The sequence below is a fragment of the Lissotriton helveticus genome, chromosome 4_1 (genome assembly GCF_964261635.1).
Source record: "Lissotriton helveticus chromosome 4_1, aLisHel1.1, whole genome shotgun sequence".
Taxonomy (NCBI): Eukaryota; Metazoa; Chordata; class Amphibia; order Caudata; family Salamandridae; genus Lissotriton; species Lissotriton helveticus.
This window is the reverse complement of record NC_136063.1, coordinates 1040041769-1040060141: the sequence shown is the minus strand read 5'-3', so window position 1 is coordinate 1040060141 and position 18373 is coordinate 1040041769.

The window sequence follows — 18373 nt, the reverse complement described above, 5'->3', positions numbered from 1 at the left end:
ACACTATGATCCATTGCTGCAGAAACTGAGTTTGTTCATCTTCAGACCCCTAAGGCAAACTAATCAGCTTTAGTCTTGCAGCACTTAGCTGAGTATAAGTCCTCTCCATGAGTGCAGGCAGTTGGTCATTTCCCTGCTTCAAAACTTGGCTGAAATCTTTAGGGGCCGATGTACTAATCTCCTGCTCACAAACCATTGATAGATACCATACTAACTCACAGTTTAGAAGGAACAACCATTCCAAATTGCGATTCAGGGTGGCTTAGTAACCCCATTTTGAAATTCAGATTTTTTTCTGATTCACAAAATGGGCTTAGTACATTAGAAAGAGGGATTATGCGGGTGTAAAAACTCTGATTTTACAAATCGTAGGGCTTTTTACCATAACATTCCATAGTATATCTATCCATTAGTTTTCTAATCTCCTCGTCTATGGGTAGAGATTTGCTTTGCTACAACCGAGAATCACTGGCCAACTCATTCATCTTCTTTTCTATCTTGAGCACTGACTTCATTACTTTATGTAGTTTGCTGTTGTCCTAATTGTTGTTCCCTTTGTTCTCCATAGATTCTCTAAAAGCTCATATTTAGAAGGAGAGAACTCCCTGGAAGCGTGCAAGTCTGTAGTCTTCCCCTCAAATAACAGAATACAACTTTTCCCCATTGATTTCTTAGAGCCCAGAGAGTTCTAGGACTTTTTACTGCCAGGCTCTCTTACTGATGACCCCGCAGTCCACTGTGTATTTTTTTATTTTGAAGACCCATCCCACCTCCTTTCCCCTTACATACTTTTTCCTGGATGCAGATATAATGCCCTTCCCTCAGAGGAAGAGCTGCTGGTGTCTCTGGCCTGGTGTTTAGGAAAGGCTGATACCCAGAAATGAAGCCCCATGGTGCTTGTCATTGCCCCCTCATTAGCGACCTGTGTTTTATTTTTATTTTTATGGGGGTACCCTTCATACCCCCGTTTTATTTTTTAACTCGTCCTCCGGCCCACACCTCTGGCATCATTCCTGGAAAGTGAGTGCAAGTGAGATGGGGAAGCAGCAGTGAAAAGTCAGATTACAAGCCAGAAGATATCTTGTAGTACAATAAAAACCAGCAACAGGTCCTAATGCCTTCAGAAAACTCCATAGTGTTCCCTTTTTATTGCTTTCCAAATCATATAGCACTCAGTCTCGTGTTCAGGTCCTTATGAAATGCAGCTCTGTTCCTATTTGAGTTTGTACTTCGGGTCTCATTTCTGAATGGTCAGTTCAAGATGGTGACCCTTTTCTTGGATCTCCAAGTTGTTTATTTGCATATTCCAGCGAGGGTCTGCCGGCCATGGTTGCTATAAGTTTGCTCCCAGTGTTCACAAGATTCACAATAATTGTGACAGCCAGCTTGATATGCTCATGCATCCCAGTTCTATCCTTAACCAAACCACTGGCTGCTATATGCAGATACTCTCCCTAGATTGTTGTTTCATCTGTATCAAACATTCGACCTGCTGCCCAAACTGGGACTTTCCATCAATGTCCTAAAGTTTTGTCTTTTTCTGACGCAACGTCTCTAATCCATCCAAGTAGTAATAGACGCTGTTCAGCGCAATGCCTTTTACCCATGGGTGAGAGTCTGTCAACCACAAACAGTACCCTTATTTCAGCTAGGAATTTGCAGTCAGAGAATGATCTTTCTAGGCTTTATTGCACCGTATATGTATTTGAAATTTGTAAAGAGCAAAACATCTCGAAAGGCCGCAGAGTGTTGCATAGGCTCAAATGCAAATATACAGTCAATGAATAATTGGAGGGAAAGATGGGGTTTGGGAGTGGAGATAGACTGTTACTTTTTATGTGCAGCAGTATTCTTAAAAGTGTGTTTGTGAGACGTTGGCCTGATGTATGATGTCCACAGTTCTGTGGGCACCTTGTATCAGTCCAAACAATCCCTTATGGTGGTGGTTGTAAGTCAACCTTAAAAACAAGCTATCCTAGAGGTAGCATGGACTAAGCAGCCTAAAGGCTTAACTCAAGAGGACTGTGAAGCCAGCTGTTTTACCATATGCAATCCTGTAATATCAAATGAAAGGACACCACACAAGTTATATATTATAAAAATATATGTATTTATTCTCAGAATAATCCCCACTACTCTTTATGAGCAATGAAGCACAAGCGTTTAAACCAAAGCACAATATAACATATACAAGTCGCACGTTTATGGATGAGGCCGGTGGCCACTCAAACCATATATCAATAAAGTGGTATAACAATCACTAATCGATCGGGGGTAAGGCCTAGGGCCTTGGGAATAGCTGGGACTACACTGGACTAACAGCAGTTAGGACGGGAGTATCCCGCTGGATTCGGGTGCAGTGCAGGAAGCACACGCATGCACCAATGCAAAGTCAATGGTGCGTAAAAGTTATCGAGTCACAGTTTTAAGAGTCTTCCGACTGGACTAGAAGGACAAAACTTTAGACTTAGACACTAGAGGTGTTAACCACTACAGGAGCACCGGTGTTCAAGAGTTACCTCACCCACAGGAAGCGGATGCACAGGTGCGAAGATGTGTCGGGTTTCGTCACGAAGATCTAGGGTGCCTGGAGATGAAGATGCTGCAGGCGTCCAGAAGTGAAGTGTCCGGTGCGATCCAAGGGTGGATCGAAGATGATGGGTACCTGAAAGCAGAGGGGACAGAGTCTGGGTCACTAGCCAGTGACCAGGAAGAAACCAGGCGATGTCGGGCGCAATCAGGTTGATGTCATGAAGCTTGTCTCCGCTGCCACGTGGGCTCTGGGGCACCGAGGATGTCCTGGAGTGGATCACGAGCTGTCCCACGAAGGCTCTCGCTGTCGGCGGTGTCGGCTTCCGGATCGGAGTCAACAAACCTTGGCAAAGGCAACCCTTGCAGGATTCGAAGATGGCTTAACACTCGGACCAGCAAGGTCAGAGCGGGTGCTCCTTTTCAGGGGAGCGAGGGCCAGTCTGGAGCAACCAGACCAGCTGTGTAAATTCTTAGGTTCGTCGGTTCTGGGGCCACTAGCCAACGGGCAAGCGACCGGACCAACGCGTCGAGCAGGAAAATGCAAAAGGGCCCCACGCAGCACTCGTCGAGTGTGGAGGGGTGAGCTTCAGTGCAAAAGCTGCTTGGGGCTGGAGCTTCTCAAACTCCAATGCACAGCTTCGAGGGAGCCTCGGATGCTGCACGATCAGCGCTTCATGGTTCTTCCAAGATGGCCGCTCCCACGCTTCAGGTCGCCTCCACGGGTCTCAGCTCTGCATAGACTGTGGATCGGGCTGTTAGAAGGCAGGCACGCTGGGTCTTGTTGATCTCTGTCGCTCGAGTTCCAGCGGGAACTGCAACAAAGCAAACGTCGAGTTGCTGGATGGTGCCTGTTTGCACAGGGTGGTCACTCCTTGAGCACAAGGGAGATTCTTCAGTCTTCTACGTCGAGTAGGATGTCGAAGGGTCCAGAGTTTCGTTTCATAAATTTCAGTCAGGATAATCTGATGTGCATTGGCACTGCTCCCACCTATATTCCAAATCTGGGGGCTGGATTACCTGCTAGGTCCCTCCTATGGGTGGGACCTGGGAAAGGGGTGGTAACACCCCTTTCCTTTGTCCAGTTTGCCGCCAGGACTGGGGCAGGATGGCCCCAGAACCGGTTTGACTGGAATCTGCCCAGGGACACCATGTGTGCCCCAGGCAGTGTCTAGTTTCTTTCAACCCTCCCTGCTACAATCCACTATCTCCTGTCTGGGGTGGTGTGACACCTCCCTGTGACAGGAGATCCTTTGATCAAGCGTCCTCTGCCGAGTTTCAGTCAGCAGCAGGAGGCCAGACTCGTGTCTGTGGCAGCAGCGTCCATTTTGTGATGCTGGGGCTCTGGTTAGGATTAACCGCGTTTTCAGTAAAGTAACATGTCTTCACCCTCTAGAAGGGTGGAATGCTACCCCCGTCGCCAGAACTGGCGAGGGGGTAGTATTCCAAAGTGTATGACACCAAACACGACATGTTTTGATAAAGCCAAACCAAAGTTAGCAATAACCGCGAGGATTATAATGCACTTAAGAGTATATGGTATGGCAGTATCACTAGAACAGCTGCATGGAAATGGTTCCGACCTCTGCAGACAGGCTCAGCTCATGCTAGAGCACCATCTCACATAAAACCAAGCACTCTGCCTCCAGGATTGTTAAGGCCTGCCATAGGAGTGACTTATAGGTATATATGTGTCCAGATATAGGTTTAGATATAGGTATACTATATCTAAGCAAGGGGTGATTACACCACCTTGCCCCAGCTGTGTGAACAGCCAGTTGTGTCGATTTAAGTACCAGCCAGGGGTGGCAAAAGATATGCTGCAGCCCCTGGTAGGCCTTGGATGCACCTATGCCCTGGGCACCTATAGTGCACTGTACAGGGGCTGATAAGGTGTCCAGTACCAAATTGGTGATGTACCTATAGTACATGAAGTCCATTTAAAGAGAGAGCAGATAGCCTGGGGCCCTGATTAGCAGGATCCCAGGCCAACTAAGTTGAAAACCAGCTAAACACTAGGCAACACATCTGGGGTAACCATAGTCAGGTATCCACCTTCCTACAGTGTTTCATCAGCTCTGTCCTAAATTGGAACAAGGCAGGGTGGTCCATATAGATTCAGAGATGTGGTTATAGATTCTGAGTGCAAAAAACACAGATGGCCTGTTGTCTTGTTTTTGCATTTTTGCGCCCCTTCATCTTCAGTCTGATGGCGTCCTGATTACAAATGTGCAGTGGCCACCAGAGGTGGTCATCTAGTCAGCCAGACAGAAGGACTGCTAGTACTGATACATTTATTTGTGAGGCAATTGGTTTGATGATGTTCAGGCTGGCAAAGGGAGTCTGTAGAGTTCAATAAGTGTGGGAGTGATGTTGTTGTATTTCTTCAGGCCTTGATGACTCATGCTGTGCAATGTGGAGTATAGGTAATGGGGGCCAGCTTGCAGCATGGGTTGTCATGGAGGAGAGCATTGTCACACTCACAATCAAGGTGTACGAGTATGAAGCAATCAACAGCAGGTCTGAGTTACCTCAGATTTTACTTTGTTTTTTGGGAGGAGTAGTTTCACTTTCATTCTAGTGAGCTGGTACCAGGCCAACTTGGTTTTCATGGCAATGTTTTTTATTGATGGTGAATCGGAGTGACTTGGTATAAGTTGGAGTTGAAATCCGTCCAGGTTCAGGTTGTTAATTCAGGTTTGGACTAGAGGTTGTCTGTTGGTTATGGCGAGCAGTAAGAATTAGGTTTAGGTGGGATGGAACTTCAGGCAGGCCCTGGACATCCAGGTCTGGATGAAGTGTCAGCAGTTTTTGAGGACTTAGATGTCTGGAACGGAGGAAACTTTCAAGTAGAGTTGTGGTTCTGTGATGTATTCCTGAATATTGATTATCGATGAGTAGAAACTCAAGAGGCTACATGTAGAGGTTGTTAAAGACGATGGGTGACAAGTTGGAACCATTGGCAGTTCCACAGATGATAAGCTAATTTGGACCTGGCAGGCACCCAAGTGAATGAACTCAGGTTGATTGAAAGGTAGGAGGAGAAACAGTAATATACGTTGCTAGGGAATTCCATTTGAGACTTCGGATGAGTGAGGGTGGGATGATCTTCAGTGTTAAAGATGATTCAGAGTTTGAGCAATTTAAGGAAGAATTGTTATCTTTATTTGTGGTCAGGAGCGCATGGTCGATGATTTGAAATGTCACTGTCTCAGTGCTGCATATTAATCTGAAACCAGAGTGGTAGTCTTGCATGAGATATTTAGCATTGAAGTAATTTTAAGAGTTTTGCTTAGACACTTTTTCAATGATCTTGCCACCAAGGGTAGATGAGTGATGGACCACTAGTTGGTGACGGCATTAGAGGCTAGTGTGGGTTTCTTCGTCAGTAGGAGAATCTAGTCAATATTGAGAATGTTTAAGAAGGTGCGTTGAGTGAAGGAGCTTCTCCAGACTAGGTTCTTATGGAGGACCGGGAAGGAAGTTGACTATGTCAGCCAGATCTGCTAGAGACAGGGTGTGAAGGATGGCCATCATGTAATGCAGCGCAGAGGGTAGGTATCAACGGGATAGCAGACTTTGAGGTTAATGGCATTGCACTTGTTTATAGAGCGTGTGATGGGAGGGTCAAGCAGGGGGTGTTGCTGTGCTGATTGTCATGAAGAGCATTCTGCTTCTGTTGGCAGCTTATTTGATGGTGTTGGTATAGTACTGAGCTTTTGCTGATGTTACTGGTTCTCCGATTGCTGCAGAGAGGAACCTCAGTAATGTGAGGTCCTAAGAGGTTCTATTTTTCCTCACATTTTCGTTTCTGTCTGCAGATGGAGCGTTTTTTTCATTGAGGCCATGGGAATAGCAGGGTACTGAAGTGTTCAGCTTACACTTTCATGTTTAAGTTGCAGCTTGGATGTTCACATGATTTTCCAGAAATACATTGAAGTAATTTAGAAGGCTGTCAATGTCTGATATGGAGCTTGCAAGGATCTGGCACACATTCGCCTGGCTAACACTGCCAGTAAGAGAGGTGCATCTATCGATGTGTGAGCATTGCCAACACAGTTGCTGATGGACTTCCATATAGCGTGTTTGGTAGTGCAGAGATTAGCACAACATTTTGAATGCTTAGTACAGGCCCCATAACATCAGCAGCGGTCCACTAACTTTGACTTTGGCAATTAGAAAGCACAACAAATAACGTGTGAGGGTCTCAAGGCGCTGAAGTTGCTAACTGATTCATGTGGAGCTGTTCATTCAAACAGCCATCGCTTGAGTCCTTTCCTGAATTGCTGGAGCGATGTCCTGAGGTGCAGGGCAAGGTTGGTCCAAGCTTTGGCTGCCCAGTGTGAGAAAGAGAGTCTTTCGCCATTGCCTCGGCGGTTCTGGGAGGTGTCTGCGAGGGAGAGGGAGGCAGATCATAGGTGTCTGGTCGGTTGGTGGAAGGTCATGCGTTTTTGATGTAATGTTAATGTTAAAAATGATTTGTAAAGCGTGCGTACACCGATTGGTTTCATGGCGCTATGATGTATGCTGGTGCTTCATTGTGTAGGGCTTTATTTGCGTGGGTCAACATCTTGAACTGGCATCTCTTCTGGATCAGCTTCTTGAGGATGAGTGTGATATGTGGAGGTCGAGTATGAGTTTTGCCACTGAGGTTTGTATTGTGTATAGTTTCTTCAGGAGACATACAGTGAGTCCTACGTAGAGTATGTTCCCTAGTCCAGCCTGCTGGTGATGATGACATGCATGACAGTACTTCTGGTGTTGAAGAAGTCACTGAGGTTAGTGACCTAACCATATTTACCCCTTAAGTATTGGTGGTGCTTTATCCCTCTACAAGGGTCTACTGTTCTACTATGCTTTCAATTATCCCAGCACCTGCCATCCTGGATAATGTTGCACCAGCCCAACACTTTGTACATTTGCTGGAGGAATCATACCAACAGCAATGGTTCACTACTGTAGACCTTGACAATTAATGAGGTTAGGGGCGTTTCCAAACTTTCCCTCTAAGAACTAGTGTTGCTCTATCCCCCTACAAGGGTCTGCTGTGCCAGTACGCTCCCACTTACCCTGTAAACGTACCCTTTAAGAACCAGGGTTACTCTATCCCCCTATGGAGTTTTACTGGGCCACTATGCTCCCACTTAACCAGACGCAGCCTACTCTGGGTTAGTGCTGTACAATTCCATCGGAGCACTGCCTACCACTTTGTAATTTCTGTACTGAGTTGCACATCACAAAATCTTAAACGGCGGACTGCAGGGGTAAAAAACCCAAAGACATCAAGGCCCGCAAATCCAGCCTAAAACGTGCCAAGGCGGACTACCTACCCTATACTGACCATTAAAACACAAAGTTAACTACGTCCACAAGCTTGAATATCATTATGCAGAGACTAGGTGCACTTCACGATCTGGCGCAAGAAACCAAATTCAATACCGATACTATGCATCATGAACGAAAGGTGGTAAAACCTACTTCAAAGGGATGGCAAACGAAATCCCTAAAGCAGAATCCAAAATTTGTGTCTTGGAAGACTCACACACATCAGATTGGAAATGTGCAGATGTGACAGCGCACAGGGTGAATGCAATAACAAGGGAATTGTCAGAACTTGAGGACCACAGCTGTAGGGGCAACGTACGTATCTTTGGTTTCACTGAGAATGCGGAAGGTGGCGCAAAGTCCTGCACGGAATTTTTGGAATCTTGTATATCATTTTTCCTCTGAATCAAACTTGAAAAAGACTTTGAAATAGAAAGGGAACTTAGGATACCACTGGGCAAACCATTGCTTAACCCTGCCAATCCTGCTTTAAAGCTGAGAACAATGATTTTTAAATCATATGGTACCGTCACACAGAAGTAATCCTGATCCATATGAGAAAAATCCAATACATGCAATGAATGGCTCCAGGATAACTATCACACAGGATTACTCTAAATACACTGCAGCCACTAGGATGGGCTGTCTGTCAGTCTGTCAAGCACTGAGGGATCTTTCCATCTCCTTTTCCTTTGCTGGTCTGGCCAAAGTCTGCATTGTATATAAAGGTAAATCCAGTGGCGGCAGGTGAAATTTGAAAGTTGTGGGCATGAAAGGTTGTGATGAGTGACATGTGGCCACCAAGCACAGGGAGCAAGCCGCACAGTCACATGATCAGAAATAAAATCCTTTTACACCCAAGGCTGCGCATGTGACAGATGAAACTCAAAGGCTTTTAAATTGCACATTTTCTTTCACACACATATTAATGACATCTGCTCTTCCTGCCTGATACTCTACGGGCGCTGCAGATCCTTTCTGTGTACACACAGCACAGGAAAGGAGCGTGAATAAATGTCATAGCAGTTCCAATGCCATTATTACAGTGCTGGCCCTAACGTTTTAAACAAAAAGTGAGGCTGCTGGAGTCCAAAGTGGAGTACAGAGTTAGTACACTGAGTAAGTGCGGGACCCCATCTTTCCCGCTGCATACTTTTTGAAGTGCGAACGCTGAGGTTTTTTTTTTTTTTTTATGAAGAAAACGGAAGCCCAACACAAAATGCGATTGACACCGCAATTTCAGTAACTCACTATATTTTACATTAACGTATGCACTCCAGAGCCCCCGGTCGCTTGCCCCCAGCACTCACCTGATGTCCGGGGGCCACTGCTTCCAGGCCCTTCCGAGGGCCACCAAAGACTTTCTTGCGCTCTTCTAGGCCTTCTCTTCTTCCTGACCATCTCCTTCAAGCAGCCGAAGACGCAAGTGATGCTGGAGCTCAACGGCCGCTGTGATTGGTGAGGCGCTTCGAAGAGCGCCCCACCAGGGCCATTTTCTCTATGTAGGCTGCTGCATGCAGCCGCTTACATAGAGAAAAGGGGAGAGTGGGCGGTCCTGCTCGAGGGCAGAGCCGACCAAACAGTCAGTACGCACAACAGTGAACAAGCCACTCCCCCCTGCCCTCAAGCGGGACTGCCCACCCCCAACCAGGCACATCTGCTTTCTCGCCGTGCGAGAAGGCAGAAACACAAAATGGTAGTTATTACCATTTATGTTTCTGCCTTCTCGCACTGCGAGAAAGCAGTGGGGCAACGCCCCAATGGGGGAGCCGCCACTGGGTAAATCTCACAGAGCCAGTGGATCTCCAGTCTTTCATAACCGCGTCGACCCCATCAGATACGGTAATCTGAGATGTGGGTCATGTCTAACCTTCTGAATGTTTCTCTTCGGTGACCCCCCGATTTGCGCTGCTTTGTGTTACTCCAGATTTTTTAAGCTACTCAGAGACACAGAAGGTGGCTGTGAGTGGCTTAAAAATGTGACATAGAACTATGCGTCACACATGTTCTACATTGCATGGTTCAAACGCGGCGCAACCCTCTCATAAATATTCCCCCAAGGGTCTGAACCACCCTGTCATTCGGAAAACTATTGCATATTACTGTAATAAATTAAGAGGATATCATTTCATTACAATAAACACACCTTGATTCCATTAGGGACACTGAATTCTACCCACTGTGGGTGGTGAAGATTGATCGGGCTGTTCCCAGTAATGCAAAAGAAAATGGGGTCCTTACCATAATCATTAAAACATCTGAAATGAAGGTGCTGTCTAACTCACATGACCACCAGGGATGCTGGCTTATCATCAGAGTTAAGAAAAAAAGACGTAATTCTTTATTGGGAATATTTTTGCCCCAAATGACAATTTGGGAGAATTCTGGAAAGATCTTGACAAATAAATCTTAGAGCTACCCGATAATCTAGAAGTGATACTGGTGGGGATTTAAACCTTCTAATGGACGGGTCCTTAGACAGGATATTGATACACAAATTCCTGGGTAATAGATCACACAAACAAATGAGATCATGCTGTAAAAATAACAACCCAGTTGACGTATGGAGACTATACAATCCAGCCAGCAGCGACTACACTTTTTACCCCCCACTACATCACTCCTTCTTCAGGAATGATTATATTATGACTGGTAAATGATTGCTTGCTTTATCTCGAGATCTCAAAATAGAACCAATAGTAATCTTGAACCATGCTAGGCCTAGACTTCGGTGACGCATCCCCTACCGCCAGACATTGGGGCATCAATGACAATCTATCTCAGGCTCTGCTACTGAGGCAACAATACCACTATAGTGGTCATTTCCAAAGGAGGGGAATGATCATCTAGAAGTTAAAAATTATAGACCCATATCGCTTATCAATCTTGATTGCAAATTATATGCCAAAATCATCGCACGCAGACTGGAGACCGTCATATTAAAACTAATTTGTCCCTCACAGACTGGTTTCCTAAAGAGTAAACTTGCCGCCAACAACATCAGATTATTTTGCCATGCATTTGATAAACAAAAACTTGTAAACTCCCCAGCAACCACACTGGTGCTCGACACAGAAAAGGCATTTGACAAGGTCCCATGGTTCTTTCTCCACGCAACACTATGATGGGGTCGGGTTCCCTTTTCTGAATGTACTCTGGAACCCCTAGTCGAGAGACAGTTTGTACCTGCTTAGAAGTGCAGAAGGGAGAAATAACTCGTATCAAATTCACAGTCCCAATAGTTCATGACTCCGAAGTCTCACAGACTCCAAGTTCTAGGTTAGTTGATTTATTACAAAGCCAAAAATAACTGGACAGACAGATGCCTCAAGATGAGGTTGTAGAAATACATTGGAACTAATACAAAGCCAAACCTACTTGCACAGTTCAATCTCGGAAGCATGAAAAGAGTGACAAATTCCAATATCAGAACTCGGGTAATGAGCGCCCCAACGTCAAGATTAGTGTTCATTGGAGGTTCGTAAGTAAAGAGCATTAGTTTGTCCCTACACTACTACTAACGTGACATCCCTACTTAGCGTACCCCAGAAAAGTTCAGGAAAAGGTGTCAGCGCATGAAGACTTCCTAAGAAGTGCACTCACGTTGAATGGGTCAAATAGCATAAAGCTACAGAGCTTGTTTTAAGATGTTCCTTCTCTCTTCATCGATCTCCTCTCCTCTCCTAACTCTACCGCGTGGCACTGTCCCTAATTCCAACACCAAAATCCTAGGACACACCCATTTCACATCATCATCGCCCCTTCAGCTGCACACTTCCACGTAGGTGATTTTCCATTTCGTTTCGATCCTCCCATCCCCTAGCTCGATGACCTTGATTCTCAGGCCTTCTCCAGTGCCAAAGAACACCATCTCACATTATCAGCACTGCTTGTTAAAATGTATCCTCTCCTCCCTAAGCCTAGCTTCTATAACAAAACCGTTATTCTAGCTAACAAAGATTAATTTCTCCATTTGCAACAGAAACGTGAGTAAGAAAAAGATTCTGCATACACATGAACATTACGAACAACCCAATTCTGACAGGCAGGGAAAGGCACGATGCCTACTAAAAATCGGCTAAGAATCCACATGGAACTTCACTAAACACGCATATACACGAACATTAATATTGTGCACATTTAAATCAATGCATTACATTCCAGAGAATTAGCTTTCATTAGTCAGTTATAAACAAACATTAGGATTTTTCTCATTTAGAACACATTTACCATGTCAATTTCTCCACATTGCATGAAGTATTCCTGTCACTTCACTTTTACACGTTCTTACGTTTCACATTCCAATAACCAAATGTTATCACTGCGCAAGAATAAATGTAGGTGCAAACTACTCGCGATTATGATGCGCCTCTACAAATGAAAGAGCACAATAGTGCTCTATCAACTAAATGAGTACCATTTTGGGCAGGATTTTATCCAGATGGCTATGGCTCTCTACTCAAACCTGATAGCAAAAGGTAGGGTTAATGTCACTTTTCCTAGCCCTTTCCACCATCTCAGGGCGTATGGCAGGGCTGCCCTCTTACCCTGCTACTCTTACTGTTGACTATTGAGCAGCTGCACTCGGCACTTAGACACAATCACAGCATTAAGGGCATCCCCTTCAGCTTTGGTAGACAGTTGGTTGCAGCATATGCCAATGGTGTTCTTTTACACAGAGGAAGCTGATCTGACCATCCCACACATTATGCATGATGTAGAGAGATACTCATCAGTCTCAGATTACTTTCTCAACCAAGACAAGCCCTAGGTCTTCCCATTAAATGTCCATTGCACTATCTCCGTGCTTGGCGATTCAGGCCTGAAGTGGCAGCCTGAAGCCCTTAAATACTTGATGTAGGAAAGTAGGATGTGCATTTTATGGTTACCCCCACTTTTTTGCTTGATGTGGAGCTGTTTTTGACTAGTTTGACTGGGATCCTGCTAATTGGGACCCCAGTCTATCTGCTTTCTCCCTAAAGTATTATGTACTTAGGTACACCCCAGATTGGATACTGGGGTACCCTTGTCAGTCCCTAGTATATGTAACCCATGTACCCAAGGAATAGGTACTCCAGAGATCTCCCATGGGCTGCACCATGTATTATGCCACCCATGAAAGGCCATTCAAAATGGAACCACAGGTCTGCCATTGCAGCCTGTCTAAAGTGGCGCAAGCACCACTTACGAAAGATATAGGTTTGCTGTATCTAAGGGTCACTGCGCCTAATACCTATAAGTCACCCCTATACCAGGCCTTTACAATCCTGAGGGCAGGTTGCTTGATTCTAAGTGGGAGGGTGCCCCGGCATGAGCAGGGCACCCCTGCAGTCTATGGAGTCCCTTCTCCCGGGTTGTCAGTGAAGCAGCCATATACTAATATAGAGGAGCATTACGTGACAGCGCGAGGACCATCTCGAAAACGGCTGCAATGAACCCTATCATGTTTGATGTCAAACTTGTTGGAATCATACCCCCACACCGTTACCGTGTGAGAGGTATGGTTCCACCCACCGGGAAAGCATTCTGTTAGGCTCTCAGTGTTACCGGTACCAGCCTTCTAGTTGACAGCACAAAATGGTTGCTGCCGACCAGAGACACATTTCTGTCCTGCTGTTGAGCCAATCTCGAGCAGGGGAAGGCAGGACAGTAGGCATCCTGTCACAGGGAGGTGTGACCACCTCCCAGACAGGATTTAGTGTATTAGGGCTGGGCAGGTGTGCTTGCCAGCACCTGAAAGTATGCATTAGGGGCACATGTGGTGTCCATGTGCATACTCCAGTTCAAACCAATCCTGGGAGCTGTTGGCTCCTGCTCTGGCGCGAAGCTGGACAAAGGACATGTGAGTAACCTTCCCCTGTCCAGTACCTCGCTTGGGGACGTCCCCTGAATCTTCCCAACCCTTTCCTTAGGGTACTTAACGGCTTACCTGTGTGTAGGTCCCTAGATTCGTTGTGGACAAGAATCAGAACTAAAACCACTGCACTTCGACCATTTGGGCACTCTGGACTTCATTAAGGCCTGACTTCGCTCCCTCCCAGTCTGCTTCCTCGTCTGTGCCTGTGCACCATACAGGATCTGTGTAGGGCCTTTAGAGCATCCAAGCCACCTGAAGATAATCTCACTTGGAATGAAGGAGTCACTCCTCTGCATTCACAGGCACAGCAACACTGCTCACCTGACTGCTGATTCAGAGCTCCAACGGACTCTGAAGGGTTCAATAACAAAGGAGGTGGGTTTCTAAACCTGGGGGGAGTGGCCAAGATGGCAACCTGAGCGAACGCGAACTCCGGAGGCTCCTCGCTGCGGCCCCTCGCCCCTAGTTCTTCCATGAGCAAAGTCTCCAGCTGTGCACTGATATCAGCGGCATAGCTTGTGGTACACGGCGGCATCAGCATGAGAGGCTTTGCGAGCCTAAAGATCCACAGACCAACCCTGCAGGCGTCCTGTCGCTTCCTGAGGAAAATGACGCCCAGACAGTGAACCACCCGAGTAGGTGCCAAGCACCTACGCCCGGCTGGTGAGCCGTGTGTGAGACGCGGAACCTGTGGTGGACTCTCGCAGCGGGCCCCCAACAAGCCGTGAGTGAAGCCTGCTGGGTGGGGGGGAACGGCAGCTTCCAAGAGAGACGCACTCGGGAGCCGAGAGGCCCATTGGCGCAAAAATAGAGGGCACTGCTTCAGGGCCTACTCAAGACTCCGCCAAGGCCCCGGCAGCGCATATCAGCCCCACTATGAAAAGTGAGAGAAGTCTGCGGCGCAGGGAAGGGAGCGGCAGACTCCGGGAGCGACACAGTCGGGAGCTGACTGGCACAGCGGCATGGAAATTTAGGGTGTTGCTTCTGGGCCTGCTCAGGACTCCGCCAGGGCCCTCGTAACTCCCGTCTGAAGCACCTGTGGAGCTGACCACCATCGAATCCCAGGGCAGGAGATGCCCGGTAACAGCCCAGCACAGCAGCAGCATGCACGGCCCCCCTGCGAAATGTCAGTAAAGCCTGCGGCGGGGCGGGGGGTGCGGCAACCTCCAGGAGTGACGCAATCAGGAGCAGGGTGGCCCGACAATTGCGAAAATTGAGAGCGCTGCTTCTGGGACTACCCAGGGCTTCTGGGTCTACCTGAGACTACGCCACCTGACACACCAGTACAGTTGTCCTCCATAGAGCCCCAGGGCAGGCAGCGCCCATTACTTGCCAAACACAGCAGCAACGCACAGCCGCCGGTGACGACACCAGGCCCAGAGGAGCCGGGACAGGTGATTAGGGACACCCTCGGCGCTCCAGTGTGAAAATCGAAGGCGTGGCTGCGAGGCCTAGAATGGATTGGATCTCCTCTGCGCTGCCAACGTACAGAGAGGGCAACACCTGGGCTTGGGGAGACCCACCGCGGCGAACCCGCAGAACGCCCACCCCACGGCCTATCAGCCCAGGGCTCTCTGCAGAGATGCGCCAACCAGCGAGGGTTCAGACAGCACCTTGCAGGCAGACTCAACACACCCACGCGTCGAGACACACTTCATCTGGGGGTGAACGGAAGACCTGCTGCCAAGCGGAGGGCTGCTCTTTCTGCCCAAAACATCCGCCCAACAAACTGCCCAGGATCGAATGGCCCGCGTTGGGAGTACCGCCAACGCCACTCATTGAAAGACTTTCCCAAAAGAAGGGCCTCTTCTGCGGTTCTCATAGGATCCATCCTTGGCCCCTATCCACGACCCTATTGTATAACCGCACCAAGAATCTTCTCGATCACGAACATATCAGGACCGACTTACCCTGGTGGCGACAAGCACAGGTACCCGGGGCTGACCACGCACTTACCACGGGAGGTTGAGGGAGCGGCACCTCCGTGCAGAGACAGCGGGGTTTCCACTGGCTATCCCCCCCACCATCACGGCTGGAAAGGAGCACTGGCTACACTCCCAAGGACCAAGAGCGACAGCCCAGATTAAACATCGGGGGACATCATCATGGCCAACATGAGGAAAAAAGGAAAACGCTCTTTAAAGGACATGCTGGCAAAAGGCTCCGCAACGGGCGACAAGGGGGGCCTTACTCCTCCGGCCTCGAAGCAGCCAACTAGACAGGACGACGGAGAAGTGCCCATCACACGAGCATTCCGGGAAACTCTCTTCAACACTCTCTGCAAGGACTTTCAGACACAAACAGGAAGAAGCAGGAGAGGTTAGGGAATTACGCCGAGATGTGGACAAATTAGGAGAACGTGTGGCGGCCATAGAGAATGGTGAACTCTCCAAAAATGAAGAAGTGGAACACCTGCAACAGGAAGTCCTCCGCCTCAAACATCAACAAGTGGACCTAGAGGCACATGCCGAAGACCTCAAAAACTGATCATGTCACAACAACATTCGCGTTCGAGGGGTCCCATTCAAGGAGGAAAGGGTAGATGTGGCCGGATATCTTCAGGGCCTTTTCAGAGAGATCCTGGGTGTCGGCCCAGAATTAGAGGTCCGCATTGACCGAGCGCACAGAGTAGGACTGGGGTGATGAACACCGGGACCCCCGCCAGAAATTCTGGCCTTCCTGCCGGACTTTTCCCTGAAGGAGCGCATACTACAGAAAGCTCGACTAAAACAACCCATCAATTATCAAGGACACTCCATAGCTCTCTTCCAGGACTTAGCCTCCATCACCTTGCAGAAACTGAAGGCGTTCAGAGAAGTAACTACCTTTTTGAAGAACAACGGAGTGTCGTACTCCTGGGACCATGCCTTTCATTTGATCTTAAAATGGAATGGCAAACAACATCAACTCCGCTCCCTCCAAGAAACATGCAACCTCTTAGGCCTTACACAGCACAGTCCTCAGTCTTCCCCTGGACCCTCGCAGAGATCGTTAGGGGGAGGATGGCAGAGAGTGTGCTGAAGACGCTCCCCCATGGTAGATACGAAGCCAGACCGTGACACCATGACCCACGAAAGGGCCTCGGCCTTAGCAGCAGTTTCACAAGACACTTCCTCGCCAGAAATTCTCTAATCTGATCATGGGAACTTCAATACGCACCGTACTATAGCTGACTGGGGGGGGGCGGCGGGCGGGGTGCCCGGGCCGCCTGGGCTACACGAGTACCCTGCTCTTTTCTTTCCATATGCCCGCAGCTTGGCGAAAGGGCATTGGACATTGATGGACGGTTGGGAATGTTTTGTTAGGGTTGGGGGGAGAAGTGGGGGAGGGTTGGGGGGAGAAGTGGTGGTTGGTTGGGGCTTCAGGGGAGGGAGGGGGTGGAACCGCTGTGCTGCCAAAGAAGGAGCATAGAGAGAGAGCAAGTCCACGGTGGGGGGCTGGCAAGGCTTAGAGGCTTAGGCAGGTACTTCGAAGACAATGCGCCTCGCTGCCAAGCTGACCTATACTCCTGAAGATCTCATGTCGACCCTTACAGTCCAGGATATCACCCTTAATGTGAAAGGTTTGAACAATCCCATCAAGAGACGTGCGATATTAACCTATTTAGATGCCTCTTACAAGAAACACACCTACTATCCAAAGATTGGCACAGAATGAAATCCTGGGCGTTCCCTCACTGATTCTACTCCTCTACGGCAGATGAGAAGGGGGTGGCTATACTATTAGCACAACACTTTCATGGCAAAATCGGCAACAAAATAACAGAGAAAAAGGGTCGGCTGCTGGCCTACAGGCTATGGATGGGCGACTCCCCCATCATAATAGGGTCCCTCTATGCCCCCAACTCTGGACAGGAGACCTTTCTTAAAGACTCCCTTTCAGATGTCCTTAGCCAATACGGCAAGCAGATTTTAATAGGCGGCGACCTTAACCTGGTAATGGACCCAGAGAAGGACAGGTCAGGCCACCGTTATGGTTCCACTGGGGCAATATCGGGGGCAGGGAGAGACTGCTTGCAGAGTAGGGGGCTGGTTGATCTCTGGCGAGTGGCTCACCCTCAGAGCACACAGTATTACTTCTACTAATGTGCATCACACTTACGCCCGTCTCGATCACTTTATTGGGTCATCCGAAATCAACACCTTGGTCCACACCATCGACATCCTCCCAGCTGCCTTATCTGATCATGAAGCCATGATGGTGACTTTTGATGTACTCTCCCTACGCAGACCAAAAGGGAGGTGGCCACTTCGTGAGTCCCTACGACATCGGCCTGACATAACCCAACAGATACATAAATGCATCACTGACTATTTCGAGTCCAGCGACAATGCGGACCCACCTCTGATGGCAGTGTGGGGAGCCCTTAAAGCGGTGGTGAGAGGAGAATTGATAGCTATCTCCTCTGCCGAAAACAGAGCTCGCAAGGAGAAACGAGAATTGCTAGCGGCCAAAGTTGTAGAGTTGGAGAGAGTGCACAGTCGGACTGGGGCCCCTACAATGTGGCGACAACTGAAAGCGGCCAGGGCACAGCTAGCAAGCCTCGACCTGGACAGAGCGGAATATGCCGCCCTTCGGCTCAAACACTCGTACTACAAAGGAGGCGACAAAACAGGGCGGCTCTTAGCGAGCAAGCTCCGGGCCCGAGCTCAACGCTCCAAA